This window comes from Herpailurus yagouaroundi, unplaced genomic scaffold (genome assembly GCF_014898765.1).
Source record: "Herpailurus yagouaroundi ecotype Mexico unplaced genomic scaffold, PumYag 198, whole genome shotgun sequence".
Lineage (NCBI taxonomy): Eukaryota > Metazoa > Chordata > Mammalia > Carnivora > Felidae > Herpailurus > Herpailurus yagouaroundi.
In genome coordinates, this window is record NW_024412429.1 from 34,251,293 (window position 1) to 34,272,338 (window position 21,046).

Sequence of the window (21,046 nt, forward strand, 5' to 3'; positions counted from 1 at the left end):
TTTCTCTCTCTCTCTCTCTCTCTCTCTCTCTGCCCCTCCCCTGCTTGCACGTGCTCACTCTCTCTCAACGTAAATAAATAAACTTAAAAAAAAATGAATGCCGGAATCATACACCATTTCCGGTTCCTTTAATAGATTTTATCTAAAATTCATATGCAAATGAACATGTGTTCAAGAATAGCGAAAATAATTTTGAAGAAGAACAAGTTGGGAAGACTTGCCCTACCACACATATCAAAGTTATTAAACCTGCTGTGGCAAGTATAGATAATTAAGCCAGTGATCCTGATATAAACCAATATAAGCACAGAAACTTGATATAAACCAAAATAAGAAAACTTGTTAGATTATAGAAGTGGTGGTCTAAATCAGTAGGGAAAGGTGAACTATATTAAAGAAGCAAGGTCTGTACATCTATTGATTGTCCATATGGGGCGGGGGGGGGGAGTGAAATTTCATTTCCTGCTTCATACCATACACAAACATTCATTATTGATGCGTTATACAGTTAAAGGCATAAAGCCAGTCTTTAACATTTTTAGGTGAAAATATGAGCATTGTTGGGGAATAGGGAACACAGAAAATGTAAATTATAAAGAAAAAGATTGAGAAAATTTGACTCTATTAAAATAAACTTCCATACAAGAAAATATATTACTTTGGAAAGACAAGGCTCAGATTGGTGGAATACGTAATACATGTTTGTAAGACATTGTTAGTTGCCTTCCTTTCTTTACTAACACAACCTTAATTTTGTGTCCATTTAAATAAATGGCTGTCTCCTTTGATGTCCTTCAGAGGTCATCAGTGGCAGGCAATGAGAGGTAAGCTAAGAATTTCCGGAAGAGCTTTGCTGTCTGAATATGGGGTCTGGTCTTTATTTTTCCTGTTTTGCCCCCTGCCTGGATGTGGGTATCATGTTTAGAGCTGCAGTAGCTTTGTTGCAACCAATAAGTTGAAGCTGCATGTTCAAGATGGCAGGGCAGGAAGTTCCGTCATGATATTCTTGACTAGCTGCATCAGTTACAGATCACCTACTTCCATACTTACGTGGGAAAAAATTACTTTGGTCTGTTCTAGCCATTGTAGGTGGGTTTTCAGGTAGGATTACTGGCAATAGCCTGTATCCTACAAGAATTAAAATCTAGGTTATATGAACAACTCCTGTAAATCAATAAGAAAGACAACCTAATAGAAAAATTGAGGATAATTGTAGGCAATTCACAGAGCTGGAAACCCAAATGGCCATTAAGCATATGAATCTCATTAATAGTTAGGAAATGTGATCCATAACCATCAGAATATGAATCTAAAAGTATCAAGTGTTGAGGAAGATGTAGAGAAGTTGTTTTTATTCACTTTTGGTGAGAATATAAATTGGTGCAATTATCTTGGAGAACCTTTTGGCAATATCAGGTAAAATCGACCATCCCTCACTAGCCAGCATTCCACTAGATATGTGTGTACTCTAGAGACTCCTGCACCTTTCTAGGGAGACGTGGAAGCTGTGGTCGTTGAGATATTTTAATAGCAAAATAGTGGAAACACTCTATTCTTCAATTGGGAAAAAGAAAGTTTATTTTATGATGGAGTACTGCATAGGAGTTAAAAACATACATATATGAACTATATAGAGCTATGTATATGAGCCTAGATAAATGTGAAAAAACTTTATCTTGAACTAAAAATGCAGAAGACTATGAGTGTAGGGATAATATTTATATAAAATATGCAAGCAATATTGTAGCTATGCAAAACAATGTCATCACCTATAGCCACTGAGAGAGATGTGCACCTTGGCAAATATTTCTACTCATGAGTGAGTTTTCCAGGAGCCTAAAAATTGATTTTTAAAATCCAGCCAATGTTAGTTCATTGCCCGTTTTATTCCTGACAGAGTCTTATTTACTGGGGATATTAAAACCAGGGGCGCCTGGGTAGCTCAGTTGATTAAGCATCTGGCTTCGGCTCAGGTCATGATCTCATGATTTGTGGGTTCAAGCCCTGCATTGGGCCGTGAGCTGACAGCTCAGAGCCTGGAGCCTGCTTCGGATGCTGTGTCTCCCTCTCTCTCTGCTCCTCCCCAACTCATGCTCTGTCTCTCTCTGTCTCTTAAAAATAAATAAACGTTAAAACCAGAGCTGTTCCTTGAGCAGTGGTATAATATTAAGTTTTTAAAGCACCTACTCATGTATATTTTCATTTAATTATTCTAATTACTTTCTGAGGTAATTGAATGCAGGAGTTTTATTCTTATTTAAATTAAGTGGCAGTAATTGGACTTTCTGATTTCTAGTTCTTTTACTAGTAGTTTTATGGTTTTTTCCCAACATTTTAATGTATAGGTATATTTGATTTATACAGTGATACACAGTACAGTTGTAGTGGTAATGTGAGTGATCCAATGGTGAGTCTTTTTTGTTTGTTTATTGAGTAAATGACTTAGTCATTTCTTGCCTTATTTGATTTGCAGGGATGGGGGTGGAGGGGAGTGAATGCAGTTCTTAAACCTTATTACGCACAAGATTCATCCAATGAATTTACAACAAACATTTTCTGATCACCACCCCACCTCTGCCTCATAATTCTGCCTTTTCTCTTTCTGTCCATTACTAGATTGGTTTATTAAGGTCTGTGACCTTGTCTTGTTCATTTTGGTATTCTCCAGAGTGAACAAGCAGTCTGTCTGATGGTGGTGATGGTGATGGTGCTGGGGTGTGGGTGTGGGTGTGGGTGTATGAAGAACTTTCCAGAAGTGACTATCTGAACAAAACTAGTACCATATTGTGGATAGAGAAGACTACGAAGGATTTTAATACTCCAAAGTTAGATGTGTGCTGAAATTGGTTTTCTGTTAAACTCTTAATAAACATTATTTTCAAACATTCTTTTCACTAGCAAGATTATTTAAAGGCCTGATTCTGAAATTCCAGGGAAGGAGAAGGATCTTACTGGAAAAGATGTAACAGAAAATAAAAGTACAGAAGAATCACATTATTTCACGTAAGTATGCTAAGACAGCTTGGAAGTTAACAGTTTTCTTCTTAGAGAAGTTGTTCTCCAGCACAAGCTACTGCGAATTGTTCAGCCCATTGGCAGCAACTCAGAAAACTGTCCTTTTCACCCTTTCCAGCGCACGGATATGGATGATTCATAGCTGGAAGCCATCTTCAAGAAACTACTGACTTTATTGAAGCCAAATGTGTCAAGGTTTTCGTTTAGACACATGAAGGGCCCTCTTTAAAGTAAACCACACAGAGATGCTTCGAAACCAAAAACTGACAAACAAAACACTCTTAACACATTTATTGTGTGTAAATACAGATGCAAACATAACCTATTTGATAATAAATACATCTGTGTCTTGTGTGCTCTTTCTAACTCTGTCAGCTGAGTGCTTTTTTTTTTTTAATATAATAACTGCACAATAAATACTGCTTGACTGAGGGTGAGATGAGAACTGACAGAAATCAGTGCCTGATTCTCCATTTCCCATTTCTTTTGCCATTTGGAAAAGTCCGATTCTATTTTAAGGTGGGTTTTCTAATGTGTGAGAAATTTCAGAATGTAACGGTAATAAAGAGATCCCTTAGTTGCCTATTTAGCTCAAATCTGAAGGAAATTTTCCCAGGCTGATTTATTTATTTATTTTTTTTCTTTCTAACATGGGCCAGAAAACTCATGTGTTTGAACTTGAGTGCTTTGACTTCTCATGCCAGACCTCTGGATAACCTTGGGGCAGCTGTTCTTTTGTTGCTGTTTACTTACTCGAAAGTAAGTCGTGTGAAGATGTGGACAGTTAACTCAGGAGAGGCTTTTTTTTTTGTTCCTCTGGTGCCTGTCTTCCAGGCTGTTTCATGCTGGTGTTAAGCAGCCCATGACACTACTCATACCCACATGGTAAATCTTATACAAGGAGGCTGTTTCTTCCTGCTCCTTCCAAAGATACTTTCTCATAAATACCAACAATTATGTGTACTTTGAAGATGCTGATAAGCTGATAAACAATAATGTGAAATCTCTTTGATATCCTGTTTTGCTTATGGAGATGAAAGATGGTTTGGTATAAGTTAATGCAAGCAAGGAGCGAACGAAAGCATGTTTGCAATTAGCACTCGCTCCGTGTGCAGTTAATCTATTTAAATTGGGAAGATTACCTAACATAACAAGATGTGCCTTTTTGTACTTAGATACAGGCAAGCCAGGTCTCTTACCTACTAGATACGTAAGAAATTTCCTTTGAATTTTTAATTTGTATTCCTTGGTTTGCCTTCCAGATTTTTTCCTCTGTATAATCTATAGGATTTATTTTGCTAGAAGAATCCAGTGTATCTTTGAAAAGCAGTTCTGAATTTGAACGTATTTTATTATTTTTTTATTTTTTTAATGTTTATTTTTGAGAGAGAGAGCATGCGAGCAAGAGCGTTAGCCAGCAGGGGAGGGGCAGAGGGAGAGGGAGACACAGAACCTGAAACAGGCTCCAGGCTCTGAGCTGTCAGCACAGAACTGGACACGGGGCTTGAACTCATGAACCGTGAGATCATGACCTGAGCCAAAGTTGGACGCTTAACCAACTGAGCCACCCATGCGCCCCTGAACTTGAACATTTTTAAAATTAATGTTAATGTTGGACTCTGAAAGATATTCTTTTGATTATCTTTTATGAAATCAAAGTAGTGGGTGTGTATAATTGAATCCAGTTTCCTTTGCTTATCATTTCTGTCTCTGTGGTTTTTGGGGATAGTTTCTGATATTGTACCTTTTTGGAGAGGTGGCCTTTGTGTCATATTGGAACTTATTTGAGGTTACAGTCAGTTTTGGAGGCAGTAAATGTTCCCTGGAAAATCCTGGGCTGATTTTCTTTTTCACTCTGTGAATTATGAGCTTAGCTCATTAGACTGAATTTTGGCATTTGACTCTCCCAGAGCAGGGTGGTATCCAGCTTTATTTTGTGAGTAACTACAGATGCTTCTTGCCATTATTTGTTGTTGTTGTTGTTATTGTTATAATAAATGTCCTGTCTGTGAAATTTTAGGCCAAATGGGATAAAAGGAATCCTGGCTTTCAAAGATTCTTCTTTAATTTTGCATTCAGAAGACAATTGCTGCTTTACTTTTACAAGCTAAATGTGACAGCTGTTGAGTCATTTCCCACCCCCTGCCCTTACCTCCGCTTCCATATTTGCAGGAGAAAACTATACGTTGATTTGTATGCCTTAATAAAGAGCTGAGAGGAGCTTCCACTTCATCTGTGTGGCTTGCTTACATACCTTTATGTGATTCTTAAGATGGTGGAAAAACCCCAGATTCAGAGGGAAGATTTGAGGTTATTATTTTATTTTAAATCAAAAGGCAGATGTACCTTTTTTAGCCTGCTTCTTCTTCGAAACATGGCAAGTTGAGAATAGTGGGAAGCCAAGGGCAATTAAGCGCAGGAAATGGCTTCATGTGTTACCTATTGCATCCTGGACGATTTGGATGAAACAGAAACAGCTGAGATGCCAAACGCCCTATCAATTTCAGATGCCGGTGTCAAGTGTGGTGGAGCACGGTTTATGAGCTCATTTCATCAAGAGCTTTGCCTACAGGTCCTTGGTGACTGGCGTTCAGTTTTCTTCACAAAAATGCAAACTATTTGGGGCCCTTTGGTTTTGCTAAACGGGAAATGGTGTGCATTTGGCCCCATAAAGCAAGTAGCCTTGAGAGATGGGCCTGCCTCGAAATTGACTACATTTTTGTGGGAGAACGGGTGAAAAGGGCAGTTTCCTGTGCTGCTGCCAAAAGGTCTGAACAATTTGTAGTAGCTTGTGGCTAGAAAACAACTTCTGTGAGGCAAAAACAGCAACTTCAGAGTGACTCCGGGTACATGTGAGAAAATGCTCTTCTTTCCTACCTGATTGCTAGGCTTTGTAGAAAATTTATACAGTGAATCTCAAAACTCGGGTGCTTTAAGCTGCTTTTTTGGTGAATTTGGATAAAAACTTGGGGAAATATACTCGGAGTTAGCACAAGTGGTGCATAATGTGGTACTTAAAAAAAGGGGGGTAACCTTTGCATATTTTTTGTTAACCATGGGCTAGAATGGTAATCCATTTTTCTCCTGCCTTAAAAAAGTGCTGGTAAATCTTGGCATGTAGTGTGTGTAGTTTTACAGGAATGTGTTTTTGTTTTCGGGGTTTTTTTTAGTTGACTTTTTTTTTAGAAGTGTGTGTTCTTAGTTCACTTGGGCAGTGTGACACATATGCTCATAAAATATGTACATGAAACTACTTGTAATTGCCACACTGGTAGAACTTACAGCTTATGGGCACTACGCTAATATCCTTACACTGGTTAAGCCGTTTAGCTCTCTGAATGAGAGAAACAGCTTAGGGTGTTGTAGCTAGAAAGTGGTTGGAGCCTGTCAGATCTGGAGTCTGGTCTGTGTTCCTAATTATTTCAAAATTGGTACTATTTGAGATACTCATTTTGTAGAATTAGTCTGTTAAAATCCCTCCCCGCCCCCCACACCATAGAGTGGGCTTGGATATGTGGAATGAAGATAGACTTGTTTGATTCGCTTTAATATTTTCACTATCTTTTTTTCAAGCGCAGCTTCCATCACACCTGTACTAATTGTTGCTTAAATGTTTCAGACTTGGAACATTTTTGGCCTGAGTTTTGATCTTTCTCTCCTGTTGGGGATATCTATTAGCTTTTAACTTTTTTTTCTATTTAGTTTTTAATTTTCTTAACTTAAAAAAAATTATTTTAGAGATAGCAAGTGCAAGAGAGGAGCAGCAGGAGAAAAAGAGAATCTTAAGTGCAGAGCCGAGATGGGGCTCAATCGTGTGACCCTGGGATCATGATCTGAGACGAAATCAAAAGTTGGACTATTAACCAACTGAGCCACCCAGGTGCCCCTCTACTAGCTTTTTATTGAGATACAGACAATAGCTGGTTAAGACCTACCCTTTTTCCCAATATTTTGCCCTGTTTGTCAGTATCACTTTCTTCTTTATTGTACATTTAACAAATAGCCTGATTTGGCTCAGAATCTAGTGTAGTTGTTTGCAACTGGGGTCGGGGTGGGTAGGTGATTTTTGTCCTCGGAGGGACATTTAGCAATGTCTGGAGACCTTTGTGATGGCCGTGACTTGGGGGTGTGCTGCTGACATCTATTGTGTTGAGACTAGGCTTGCTGCTAAACATCTTGCTATACACAAGGATAGCTCCTTACAACAAAGAATTACCTGGTGGGGCGCCTGTGTGGCTCAGTCGGTTAAGCGTCCAACTTCGGCTCAGTTCATCTCGCGGCTGGTGGGTTCCAGCCCCGCGTCGGGCTCTGCGCTGACAGCTCAGAGCCTGGAGCCTGCTTCGGATCCTGTGTCTCCCTCTCTCTGAGTCCCTCCCCCACTCGTGTTCTGGCTCTCTCTCGCTCTCTCAAAAATAAATAAACATTAAAAAAAAAAAATTACCTGGCCCAAGTGTCCATCCTGCAGAAGGTTGAAAACCTTGATGTAGCTAACAGAGGGCACAGACCAAATCTAATTAGAAACCGTTTTTGTCTTCGTGAGATTTTTTTCATAGCAAAACAACTTGATGGTAAATGTGCAAGTTTTCATTTTCTATTCTAGAGGTGGAGGAAGACGACCTCCATCTGTCTGCTCACCCAGCCCTAAGCCAAATAACAAAGTTGACCTTACGCTGGAGTGCTTTTCAGCTGCTTCCTACCCCTCTTCATCCCTATCCTGACGTAGAAGAGATCATGCCTTTTTTTTTTTTTTTTTTTTTTTGGCGATCACACCTTTAAAATATTATCTTCCCTTATCTTAGTCACGATTAATTTACTGCCTGTTACCAATCATACGTGAACTGCCTTGGTTTGGGGCTGAGAGAAACAAAAGCCTAAAAGGGATACCCACCAAAGTTCTGACTGTGATCTGTAATGAAGGTCCTAGTCTGCCTCTTACAATTATATTGAGGACCAGAATATGCCCTTGTGAGTGGTAAATGCTGAAAGTTGAAAGGAGCAACTTGTGGTGATCTCCTGATACTGTCGAAAGTGCTTGGGATTCTCTCTCTTTGCCCCCTTGATCCTTCAGAGATGACTCCAGTTCTACCTCACTCCATTCTCTGCTCTTTATTTATGTATTTTTTTCAGATTGCTTTATGTAGGTATCTCTTAGAGTGAATTTGTTATCGTTGTCTTCCTCCCTATGCCCCTTTCTAGGTTATGACGTCCTAGCACAGTGCAGGGGTACATAGTTGTTGCTCTTTCCCTAAGTGTTGAATGACTGAATGGTGGAGGAGGAGAAGCAAACACCTTAGCAATTTTTTTTTTTTTTTTTTTTAAGTAGACCCCACGCTTAGTGTGGAGTCCCAACGCAGCACTCAAGATCATGACCCTGACATCAAGACCTGAGCTGAAATCAAGGGTTGGACACCCAACCAGTTGAGCCACCTAGGTGCCCTCAACACCTTCGCAGTCAAACTAAATGGCTTAGTCGGGTAAGGGTCCAACTCTTGATTTCAGCTCAGGTCATATCTCCTGGCTTGTGAGATCGAGCCCCACGTCATGCTCTGCAGGTCCACGTGGTGTTTGTGTCTTTTACCTGAGGTTCCTTCAAGCTCGGTTATCTTCTTGCTCTGCACGTTCTGGAATATAATCTGCCTATTTGCGGCGATGTGATTTCAGTCTAGATTTCTCAACTGTGTCATGTGTGTTCCCCTCCCTCTGGGAAGAACTGTGCTTTAAAGTGATGGAAATGACCCGGGCAGTCCTGCAGTGATCTCCCCGTGGCAGCACTCCTATCTCACACATGAAATTCTGGGCTTGACCTTTTATTGACTCCTCGGGAAGATCTGCTTCCTTAGCTTTACTTCTATTCAAGGGCCTCATTTTACTCTTTTTTTTTTTTTTTTTTTTTTCTTAAACTGCATTAGTATCATCATTAGTGGCCTGAGGTAAATAGCAATTCTATAATGTGTGTATTTTGTTTTTCTGTTGAATTACATGAAAGCGTTTATTAGACATTTTGATCCAAAATAGAGATAATTATGGGAAAAGCTTTCTTTCAGCAGAAGGCCCACTAACAGGGCATCAGTGCTTATCACTGTGATCATGCCATTGGACTTGTCCCTTGCAAATTGAACATGCTTCATTGCACAGGTGTTTGCATGGCTGAGCAAATTATATTTGGACAATAAACTGTTATGCCTGTCAGTGATTAGAGAGGCAGGACGGCACATGGACTACTTTGTTAAGAGAATTAAAGAGAATATTAGCAAACATTTTTGTAAAAGAAAAGAAAACAACACTTTGAGAATAAACACACTTTTTCTTTTATTCTTTAATGGTTCCGTGCTCTTAAATATACTAGAAGTCAGCCTTGTACTGGAAAGGTGTTTTTTTGTTTGTTTGTTTTTTAATCTAGTAACTTTTATTTATATCTTTGAGATTGTTAAACAGTACCAGGTTTCCCTTATTGGAAGACAGCTGTAGTTGGATTATGGATGCAGCCATAGGAAAATCCAATTTCCAATGTCCTATAGTTTTAGTCTGTAGTTTTGTTTTGTTTTTGCTTTTTGCACAGGTGTGAAATCTGTGTTCAGGAGCGTGGGAGTGTAGAATGATGAGGGGACTGTCATAAGATCTCTGGAGATATCTGAGTCCAGTTAAAGTATGTGGCTGGGAATTTGAGAAAAGTTCTCAAAGCTATTTTTCTTTTGCTGCAAGTAAGTAAGGCCAGAGTTATATGGAACATGGGAACATGGTGGAGAGAGGAGCTGGGGGTCAAGGGTATAATGGTGGCCCATGGGAGCCAAGCTGTTGAAGGAGGGTAATGAAGACTTGGGTAGTGACAGGGGCAGGCTGCTCAGGTCAAAGAATTGTTGGAGTTGGGGTAGAAGAAGGATTGAGCTAGAAAGATGGAAGATAATCAGAGGTCAAGATGCAGGAATTTGAGATAATGATAGGATTCTGCTTCTAGGGCAGGATTTTTCAAGAAATCATTTTAGAAGGCTATGACTGGTATTTAGAATATGAAAAAGAATCAACATGAGACTCAGGGTCTTATCTAACCTGTGTGGAATTTTTTTTTAAGTTTTTTCTTTTTAACGTTTATTTATTATTGAGACAGAGCATGAGCAGGTGAGGGGCAGACAGAGGGGGAAACAAAGAATCCGAAGCAGGCTCCAGGCTCCTAGCTGTCAGCACAGAGCCCGATGCGGAGCTCGAACCCAGGAACTGTGAGATCATGACCTGAGCCGAAGTTGGATGCTTAACCGACTTAACCACCCAGGCGCCCCTAACCTGTGCATAATTTTTACGTGAATTAAAGAGTTTTCCCTTTTTGGGAAAAGTTTTCAATTAGTAATAATCGTGTCTCAGATCAGCTTCAAGGGCCATGATACTGCCCCTGCACAAAGCTTCCCCTTTGGAAGAGGGGGGAGTGGGAGGAAAGAGGTGCCCTTTTTTGTGGTTGAGGAAATCCACTGGTAGAGAGAGAGGGCTCCCTGAACCCAGGGGTTGGGTCTGGATTTATTAGCACAATTGGCCTGAGTTTAGGTCTGGATCAGAATGGATCATGCATAGTCATTTGAGAACTTTGTTTCCATTAAAACTGGGTGTGTTTACATTGTATTTGCAAACTGGGCTGGGAAGGAAATATTTTACTCTGGGTCACATTTGGACAAAATTGAAAGCCAGTGCTTGGGGTATGACCGTGGGAATGGGTAGCTGAGATGGTGAGGAGGGCAGGGTCATTGAGATTTGCTTTTTAAGTAGGAATGGAACACACACGCACACACGCACACACACACACACTCACACACTGCTTTGCACATTATAACAAGCAGTAGGAGTATGGTAATAAAAATGACTTCAATTTGAAATGCATTATACATGGGAAGGTTTGGGATTCAGCTCCCCTCTTCCCTAGAAAAGACCTTAAACATTGTGGGCTGGTGGAGAAAAGTATAGCTCAGATCTTGGGTGAGCTTCTGGTTCAACACTGGGTCTCTGCCCCTTCACTGTCAGACTGAGAACTAGATTAGGGAAATACCAGAGTCTGGGTTATTGCTAAGATCTGTAAGAACTGAGTCTTGTAAGACTTTTGATGTGCTTTGAGGTCACATGGAGAGAGGTTTCAGCAACTTTGACAGTGATGGATCAACCATAAAACATAATCAGCAATAGAAAATTGAAAATTTTTAGAGGGTTGTGAGGGTAACAACTCTAAAAAAAAAAATCAAGTAGACACACTTAGGAATTGCAACGTAGAAGTTCTGGAACCTTCCTCCTGCTGTCTTGATTTTTTTTTTTTTTTTTTTTTTACAAATGCAAAAATACTAGCATTAGCATTTGAGTGTGATTTTTGGCTTTGCCTTTTGAATGTTAAGTGAAAACAGGCAAGCATATTTAGACTTCCCTTGGCCACCTCCCCGTTGTTCTGAGTAGTAAAATCATGGTAATAAGTTGCAAGGCCTTGTGTTGCTTTCTGGACTGACCCTGGGAGGCAGAGTGTCTAGCACGCCTTCATACTGGGCGTTGGTCAGGCGTTGGCAGTGGGGAGCAGGAGACTACTTTCTGGGGCTCTTCAACAGGGATGGAAAGGTGCCCGGGCCCTCGTGGACTGGGGAGTCGGGAGATTGGGCCAAGGCCCAGTTCCTGTAGCACTTCATGCGCTGTCTCCCAGAGTTCTTACCCCAGCCTCTTGTCAGGTACCCCGTCTCTGGGTTGGCCCCTTGCTGGAGGAGTGGCCGCATAGGGATTCTTCACTGGCTGCTTTCTACTGTGAATGGAAGGGGCCGACTTATTCCTCCTGAAGAGCAAATGTGTTGGCAGTTGCAGTTCCTTGTTGTGTGTTTCCCTTAGCATTGTTAAAACTTGCCGTTAAATTTTCAAGTACTTTCAGGTGCATTATAGATTAATTGGACCTTCATAAGTAGGCTTGGGGAGTTAGTATTTCCTTAATGACTTGCTGTGGGGCAAGACAATAATAGCTAACATTAACTTAGTGTTTATGTTAGAAACCGTCATTCTACCTACATTATTTTATGTTTATCTGTATGAGTAGCCTGGCATTGTATTTTCTTATTGAGGCTCACCTCTCAATTTTCCTTTTTTTGTTTTTTTTTTATTTTACTTTTAAAAAAAGTACACACAGTGTGGGGTTTGAACTCACAACCCTGAGATCAGGAGTCACATGCTCCACTGACTAAGCCAGCCAAGTGCCCCTCACTTTCACTTTAAAAAAATTACTTATTTTGAGAGCGCGAGAGAGAATCCCAAGCAGGCTCTGCATTGCCAGCACAGAACCTGACATGGGGCTCAGACCCACGAACCATGAAATCATGACCTGAGCTGAAATCAAGAGTTGGACACTTAACCTACTGAGCCCCTCAAGCACCCCTCAATTTCACTTTTGACATCTCTCATTCCCCACTGTGCCCACCCCTTTCGCAACCAAGTCTTCCCTCCATTTGGAGTTGGGGTGTATGTAGGGTTCTTTTTTCCAAGCCAATGCCTGTCTCCTGCCGTGAGTTGGGAGTCCCTATATCCTGCCTATAGGCAGAGTGCAGAATTAGTTCTTCTCAGGCCTGCCAGATATTAAATAAAATTTAGAACAGCTAAAGTTTAGCTTTCTAAAAATGGTCCTAACATATTTGATGCTGTGTTCTACAAAACATTTAAAGCTGAATAGTTGAGTTTAGGGTTTCTAAAGAAGAGCAGTCATGTGTGAGTAAGGTTTTCTGGGCCTAGGAAGGACTGTGTTTTTGTTAAATAGTGTTAGGTGGGCTAAGGGATTCTAGCTACAGCTTGTTTTCCAGAGACTATTCAGAGCCATGGCTGGTAGTGACGTCACCTCCTTGGGTGCCACATCATTCTTTTTTCCTACATAGCCTGCCCCTGCCTTGTGCCCCCTGTGCCCTTTTTAAAAAGAACACTTAAGTACTACTGTGAGGGGTTTTTTTGCAAAAAATAAGTATGAAATTCAATTCTGTGTGTGTGTGTGTGTGTGTGTGCGTGTGTGTATGTGTATGTGTGTGGGTGTGTAGAGGTAGATGGAAATCCAGTGCTTTTTGAAAAGCACACCGTCCCAGAAATTCCAGCTTTAGGTTACTTGCGTTCAGTCACTCCCAAGAGATTTTTCTGGGGAAGGGTGGGGACAGAGGAGGGGCTTCAAACTAGATGAGAAAAGTAGCTGTGGAAGAACAAAGTTGAGGGTTTCCACCCCTCTCTTCCCCCTCCTTGTTGAAGACTGGACTATAGTGTTGCTAAGAAAACTCTGATTTTCAGCATATTTCATAGAGGCCGAAGTGCTTGGATTCCAAATGTCAAGTCTGGATTCAAGGGATTGAATCTTTTTAATGGTAAACTTGCATGTTGAATAAAATTTGTAATATGGAGAACCATAAATAAAAGCTTTATTCTCCCTTTCAGACACGATCACTTATTTATAGTATGTGGTTTTTATTCTTGTACCCTACATACATAGCTTATAGAATGAATGCTTCAGTAAATGTACTTGTATGCATTTCACAAAGCAGGGCTCATACTATATATTTGGTTTTGATGTCCACTTTCATTCAACTTTATTTTGTGTGCTGTTTGCCCTGTCAAAGTAATTTTTTTAAATGTGGGATTTCAGGGGCGCCTGGGTGGCGCAGTCGGTTGGGCGTCCGACTTCAGCCAGGTCACGATCTCGCGGTCCGTGAGTTCGAGCCCCGCGTCGGGCTCTGGGCTGATGGCTCAGAGCCTGGAGCCTGTTTCCGATTCTGTGTCTCCCTCTCTCTCTGCCCCTCCCCCGTTCATGCTCTGTCTCTCTCTGTCCCAAAAATAAATAAACATTGAAAAAAAAAAATTTAAATGTGGGATTTCAGAACCGTAAGGCACTTTAAGAGAGAATTAATCTATCCTCGGGTCTTTATAGATGAGGAAATTTAGTAAAGTGACATTAAATGACTTGCTTGAAATTGTTACTTTCAGAACCGGAGTTGGAACTGGTTAACCACTGCCTGTTCCAGTTTACTTCCTACACTCTGCCTATTTCGCTTTACTGGCGAGAATTTGTGAAGTATTAGCCTCTAGGATAAATTAGAGATCGTTGCCCTAGAGAGTTAAATCCATTTCACTAGAACCTTGAGTATGAAAACCCTGAAACCTTGAAACTGCCCAGACACACAGTTAATTTGCCCCAAGTAATTTGGAGTGGTTTGAAAACCATTATGATGTGGCTGAATTGCTGCTATTTTAGGGCCATTTGATGTGAACCTGAAAGGAGTGGAAGTTAAAAATGTATGTTTTACATTTAGATAGAATAAGCATCAGTATATTGGAAGTTTTTCTTTTCCGCTGTGTTAAAACCAATAAATCTCTGAAAACATTTTAGCGGTTTTGCCCAACTATTAATTATCTTCTCCTATGCCAAATTTCTTCCACTCTGGAATATATTTGCCTCCCCCCCCCCTCCCCTGAATCCCTATAGGAATTCTTAGGCTGTATCATTCCTTTGGCAGTTGCTCACACAGTCTTCTGGCATTTTTTTCTAGTGTTTTCTTGACATTTGAGTATTTGATGAATGGTAACTTCCCGGGGGGTTGTGTGTGTTAGTGTCTAGTTTATCAGCTTCTCAGGGATGGGGAGGTTGTCCTAGCATCCCCTTCCTTCCTGCCTCTTTCTGTCCCCTCACTTTGTCTTCCTGGTTCTAGCACAGCAGCTCCTGGTTCGCTGTTGTTACTCTGACTTGTTAAAAAGGTGCTGAGCACACTTGGGGCAAATCAAGGCACGTGGCTTTGTTTTTCCACCTCTGTGAGCTGTTGTGCTCAGGAATATCTCTGCAGAAGGAAACAAGTCTAGCATGATTTGCCCATCGGTTTGGGTCAACAGGTAGTCAGTTCCGTGTCCTTTCTGAGGCAGTTAGGGCTTCAGACGATGTCCTGGTGCACCCAGTCTCAGACTCGCCCTCACCTCTGCTTGACCTTAGTCAGTCTAGAGCAAACTGTAAAACAGCTGCAGGGACCTTAGTGAGATAGGAGGGAGGTCTGAAAAATAGGTGAGGGAGAATCCTTCGTTTCTGTTTTCCTTGGAAAAATTCCTCCACCAAAAGTCCCTAGCATATTAAATTCTGTCTGCATCTTGAAGACTTAATGGTTTTGTACATCTTGGCTCTCTGCATCTGGAGGGAAGAATTGAAGGCAGACTGAAGGGGATGAAGAAATTTAGTGTAGAAAATCTCAGGAATAGGGAGTGGGGAAGAAAGGAAATAACAGTTACTAGGATATATTTGTAGGTGGGGGCAGGATGACAGAAAGAGTGGAAAGAGATCGCGAAATAAGGATAGATAGCCAAGTATTAGGGTGGGGACAGAATGTGAATGTCATTTGGCGAAGTTGATTATACTTTTAGTGCTTTTCCAGAAGTTTTCCAAATGATTGGGGTGGGTGGGGACTAGACTAGAGATGACAGCTTGGGTGCTGGAGAAATAGGATGGGAACAGCCTGGGTGGCTAAAGTAGGAAGACGCAGAACTAAAGAAAAATCTTTTTTCTCCCGATGGTCCTCGGTGTTTCTTATAATACTGTACTTAATTTATTCTCTAGTGTTGTGCCAAAAAGTGAGTTTAATATAAAGAATCTCTTTTTTGATCCACCGCTTGCCTTTTTCCTGTCTCAGTAAGCTGTGTGCCTTAGAATAGGCTTTGGAGCCCTCCCCGTCTCCTTGTTGACTTGTTCACGGTAGAAAAGTGTCAGGACACAGATTTGATACAAAAGGAGACCAATTCCAGGAACTGCACAGGAAAACAGCCACACCGCTTTACGGAGCAAGTATCCATTGTGTGGTGTGTGTGCGCACACATGTCTGCACCTTTCCCTGAAAGAGCTGCATGGAGGCAATGCACTTGTGCAGAAAGTTTCATGTGTTGCTAGAGTGTGATCTTTCTCTTGGAGTCTTTTTTTTTTTTTTTTTGTCATATTGAAAAAATAATGGATCTGCATACCCCTGAGGCCTTTTGGAATTATTTTCCACCTGTTTCTGTTTGGCTCTGCAAAAGGAGTAAAATAACTTGGGAATTTTATGATTGGAAAAGGACTTCTGCTTCCTAAAGATACTTCTGTTTACTGTTGGGTTCTCGTATCGGTCGTATTATTTTCTGACCCGGGCTGGGCCCCCTGTGACATAAGCATTAGGAACTGAATTGTGTCAGCACTGCTACTTAAGGCGTTTATCCTAATCCAGGTGTCCTTGGATCGCGAGGTGCCAATGAGCAAGGTGGTGGCGCTGATTGCAGACCTGGGCTGCAGGTGTGAGTTCTGGAGAGCTCTGTGATTACCCAGTGAAAACATTACCAGTAAATGTGAGTTGGTGTTTTTCTTTTGGATGCTCTGTTTTGACCGCAAGAGGGTAGTGGTATTTGTTATTTCAGTGCCATTCTCCTAGAATGGAACGAATATCCGGGACTTCTATCTCCGACGGTGCCGTCATGCAGCAGAAGTAAGTAGAGAGTGAAGACCAGTGAGGAGCCAGCGCAGATAGGGTCCAGATTTGGGCGTGCGGTATTTGGGTTGGCCAGGTTTCCTGGAAGACAGGCTTACATTGTATTTATATAGCCATATTCTAAAAGTTCTGTATAACTGTTACACGATTATATGTATGTGTTCCAGAAGAATAAAATAGTGAATTCCTGGTCGTCTGCCTCCGTTCTGACAGCCACAGCTGCTGCTTTCCTGGACAGGTGCCCCTCCACTCTCCCAGCCATTGCTTGTCCCTGCATTCTGCTGTGATTCCTGGATCACGGCAGACAGGAACGGGGGAAGGAAGGCCCTCCATCCTTCCATCAGATGAACGCCACGCCTGAAGGAGAGATTATAGTAACGCCTGTGGCTGTTGTGTTTTAATTACTATTCAACAGTTGCATACAATTTTTACACCGGTAGGGAAGTGGGAGCTCAGCAGTGTGAAGAGTGGTGGGAGAAGATACCAAGAGGAAAGTGTTTGGGGAAAAATAAAGCTTTTGAGAAAATGCTGAGCGGCAAATTCATTCAGAAACATGAGCTCATCACCTGGTTGATTTAACAGGTTAATGCAAATGAGAAACGCCTGGCAGATCTCCTTTGCCAGGAGGTTAGATTTCTGCCTTTGCCCAGGATATTCTAAGAAGATTCCTCAGTCACGTTGCTCGGTTTAAAATTTCTTAGATTCTCTAGTGTCTGTGACATAAAGGATTGGCTAAATTCTTTTGGGTCCTTCCCCTATCTAAAATGATACTGTTCAGGAGGACCGTATAGCCGAAAATATGTTGTCAAAGGAGTTACTTTGGAACCATTTTTTTGTTTTGTTTTTTGTTGAATTTAATACCTTTTTGAAGATAATAGCCTTTAGGTCAGTCTTAAATCCATGAGAACCAATCATGCAGACTGAAGATAGTAAATCCTACGTTCCTTACACTTTGCTAATATGAATCTTAAAAGATGGCATGAGGTTTCTCATTATAAATGTGCCAAAATAATATACCAGTAGACTGCTATTTAATATTAGGCTTACTTTATTGAATCGTTAAGGTGATTATGTTGCATAATAGAAAAATAAGTTCATGATGCCTAGAACTGTTTGGAGAAAAAAAATCGGTGCTTAAGTTTCTTAAAGGTATTTTCTTCCAACCTCATTTCTTTCTATCCAAATGCACTAAGCATAAGTTTGTGCAAAGGGGTGTGTTTTTTGCTGTGGAGGGTACAGAGAGGAGTAACAGATGTATTTAGTAGGTGAAAGGTGGGCATAGGGCCCAGACTGTGGAAAGGGCTGAGAGAAAAGGGGGAGGGATCGGGTGACATTGAGCTGGGAGTGGCAGGGAGGTCTTTGGCCAGGTCCTAGCATGGTAGCTGGACTTGGCCCCATGATAGGGGAGATGATAGGCATGCCGTTGACCCTTGAGAAGGGGCTGACGGAGTGAGCCTGCAAATTGGAGTGGCGTTTCTCTTAACAATACCCTTCATGGGCAGAACTCAGCAGAAAGGCTGGAAAGGAGGGTCCAGCCAGAGTCTAGGGACTCTGCATTTCGTGTGGAAGAATTTGGGTTTTCTTTCTGCAGTTACTGAGGTTGTGTAGAGGTTCAAAGTAGGGCTAACAATTTATGGGGAAGAAATAGTTATGAGAAAAATGTACCTGTTGGTAAAATATGTACAGTTCTACTTATTTTAATCAGAGTGTGCTGTTCATAATTTTACCTGTTTTTTCCACGATACAAAAGCATCAAGTTGTCTAGGGTACTGTCTACTGCAGATAAAGTACATACACTTCAAGTGAAAGAGGAATAGCATAAGGCCCTGATTATGATCTTTCTTCATCCAGTGTGTTCACATACTCACTTTTTATAATTAATCCTGGCCCTTGGCACTCATCAGATGTGTGTGTGTGTGTGTGTGTGTGTGTGTGTGTGTGTGTGTGTTTCCCCTGAAGGTGTTTCTTAAACCTGTCTCTTAACAGTGTTTAGAAAATGTTATTTGGTTGATTAAAAGTAGGTATATCCTCATTTCCCCACCCTTAATTTATTAAGCTTCTAGTTCCATTGTAGTATATATTTTAGGAAATATATATATATATATATATTTAGGAAATATATTCTCCCATTTTGGACAATAGTTTGTTTTTAATCTTTGTGCCTGTTCTTTGATGTTGATAGTCCTGAAAATCAAGGTAAAAGTGTCTTGGAAAGAAACTCAAAAGTCCTAGCTCTAATAAGTGAGGGAGTTGGAATTGAGGTTAGATCTGCCTGATAGTCCCTTTCCTTATCTGTAAAATGGAGGTGTTGATACTATATTTCTCAGAGTGGTCATGAGAAATTAAATATGTGTAGCTTGTTTATAAGCTGCCTTTTAAGCAATGTGAATTATAGAAGCACAGTGTTTATGAACCTAAAAAACTTGGTTGATTTGGTGAGATAAGTAGTTTTATGTTCTGAGTTTTTTTTTTTTATTAAAAAAAAAATTTTTTAACGCTTATTTTTGAGAGACAGAGTGTGAGTGGGGGAGGGGCAGAGAGAGAGGAAGACACAGAATCTGAAGCAGGCTCCAGGCTCTGAGCTGTCCACACAGAGCCCAATGCAGGGCTCAAACTCACGAACTGAGATCATGACCTGAGCTGAAGTCGGATGCTTAACCGGCTAAGCCACCCAGGCGCCCCCTGAGTTTTTTTAGTTGTAAGTTTTCTTTTCAAAGTTAATGTTTGAAATTCCCCAGTTTTTAAAACCGTAAGGACTCTTACTTTTGTGCACTGTAATGAGTGAAACTTGTATCCTCAATACTTTCTTTTAATTCTTCCCTACAGGCTGTCCTGCTCGTTCAGTTCTGTTTTGTGTTAATTTTTATTGCCTCCCTCCCCCCCCACACCCCCCACTCTGAAATGCAATAGTCTTGTAGTGTCCAAGTGGAAACATTGTTCTCTTTGTCAGGGCCAAAGAAGTGCCTTTGTCGTTCCTTGGAGACATTCTGCAGATGCCATTTTGCAGTTCTGAAAAATCTGTCCCTGTCCTCCTTGTGCTGTGTTAAATTGTGCGTATATATGGCTTGGTATTTTAATGAAGTTGTGGTGAAGACTTGACAGTGATACTTGTCCTATGATAACAAAACAAGAAAGGCTCTTTCTCCATTGAGTGTAGATCTGTGTTCCCCATCTCTCCCTAGTGCTGTGTGGTCCGAAAGTAGATCCCGCCCGCGCTTAGGCCCTCAGTATGTTTGATGCTTTTCAACCGACTTTATAGGAAACTGTTACAACAACGAATTCTGAGCAGGAGCTCTAAGCCTTTTGTTGACGTGTATTGTTTTTCAAAGATCTCTTAATTTATATGTTCTTAATAGCATTTTGAGTGGCAAGAATGAGCTCTAATTTGCTAAGTGGCTTTAATCCTCGTATTAAGAAGTGTGGGTGAAAATCTGTTGGGTAACTGGCTTGATAAAATCCAGGAAATTCCTCTCATTCTTTTAAATCCAGTTAAAATCTGACTTAAAAAAAAAGGCCTCTGATGTAACCGTGTCTGAAAGCGTGTGCCTCTTAGAGTCTAGTAATTTCTTGTATATCAGTGCCAAGCTCAAAGACGGATAGTATGAATGTACCTCTGTTTTAGGTTAATCTATACCACATGGCATGGTACCAGTTTATTATAATTTTGCAGGGACTTATTCATCCTGTTTTGCACTGCCTTGAAAACTGCTAAAGCAGGAGTCCAGAAATAAAGGGAGAAAACTTCACAGTGTTTGTTTTAATGGACTTGAATCTATCTAAATCTTTTTTTTTTTTTAACATTTTATTTTTTTTATTTTTGCTAGGCAGAGAGAATGCATGAGCGGGGGAGGGGCAGAGAGAGAGGGAGACACAGAATCCAAAACAGGCTCCAGGCTCTGAGCTGTCGGCACAGAGCCCGACGTGGGGCTTGAACTCACGAACTGTGAAATCGTGACCTGAGCCGAAGTCAGATGCTTAACTGACTGAGCCACCCAGGCGCCCCTTAAATCTTTTTGTTGTTGTTGTTGTTAATCATAGTAACACATATGCAGTGAAGAAAACATAATATAAAAAAAATAGAAATAAAGCAAAAAATTGTCATTGTCCACATTTAGGATTATCATTTGGGCTGAGCATGTCCTGTCTTTTATCTGCAAATATGTACACATGGGTTAAAACAACAACCTTATCCTTTTAAAGCTGCTTATTTTCCCTTGGCAAAATATGGAGAATGTGTTTCTGTAAATTCTTAAGCTGGTAGTACTTAATTTGGGAAATAATAATCCATAGGGCTTTCATTCATTTATATGGACTCAGTTGGAAGTTCTCAATTAGTAGGAAGTGTGTACATTTATTGCTTAAAGATATGTGTGTCTGAAAGGGAGAGGCTGATCATTTTGGTTGTTCTCCAGGGTCATAAAAGCCTAACAAGTCTTTTTTAGAACTGTTAAGAAGCCTTTGAAACAAGTGAAGATTTGATCACATAAGCCCTGGCCCCTCCTGGACAGCTGGCTCACTGATTCCCAACAAGAGCTGATTCTGCTGCAGCCCGACTCCTGTCATCTGGG

The 21,046-nt window shown here is 40.9% G+C and overlaps 1 protein-coding gene and 1 pseudogene across 26 annotated transcripts in view; one reads left to right on the forward strand and one right to left on the reverse strand.

The window, feature by feature from the left end:
• The window catches only part of EPB41L2 (erythrocyte membrane protein band 4.1 like 2), a 229,663-nt gene that overhangs the window by 44,149 nt on the left and 164,468 nt on the right, over nt 1–21,046 (forward strand). The window contains exon 2 of one of the 26 annotated variants that reach the window (XM_040449194.1): nt 16,221–16,338. The exons of 24 other annotated variants lie outside the window; for them this stretch is intronic. The gene's annotated coding sequence lies outside the window, so the exon portion shown is untranslated. Of the gene's footprint in view, nt 1–16,220; nt 16,339–16,371; nt 16,476–21,046 lie in introns of those variants that run through there. One more of the 26 variants, XM_040449197.1, reaches the window with a different exon arrangement.
• On the reverse strand, nt 10,291–10,411 carry LOC121013498 (uncharacterized; annotated as a pseudogene).